This window comes from Podarcis liolepis, assembly GCF_965112155.1.
Source record: "Podarcis liolepis genome assembly, chromosome: 3".
NCBI classification, from domain to species: domain Eukaryota; kingdom Metazoa; phylum Chordata; class Lepidosauria; order Squamata; family Lacertidae; genus Podarcis; species Podarcis liolepis.
Genome location: NC_139557.1, coordinates 6,020,512 through 6,020,824, shown reverse-complemented (window position 1 = coordinate 6,020,824; position 313 = coordinate 6,020,512).

The following is a 313-nucleotide window of genomic DNA, read 5'->3' as shown; positions in this document are numbered from 1 at the left end:
AGAAAGACGCGCGAACCGGTTCCGCAAACGGCCGCCCGTGAGGGAAGGTCTCCTGCGCAGCAGGGAGGGCGGGGAAGGGGGTCGCTGCCACCTACACGACACACACAAACACCCCGTTATTGTACACCCCAGAGGACAGGATCACACTTCAAAACGACCTTGACAGATTAGAGAACTGGGCCAAAACAAACAAGATGAATTTTAACAGGGAGAAATGTCAAGTATTGCACTTGGGCAAAAAAAATGAGAGGCACAAATACAAGATGGGGGACACCTGGCTTGAGAGCAGTACATATGAAAAAGATCTAGGAGT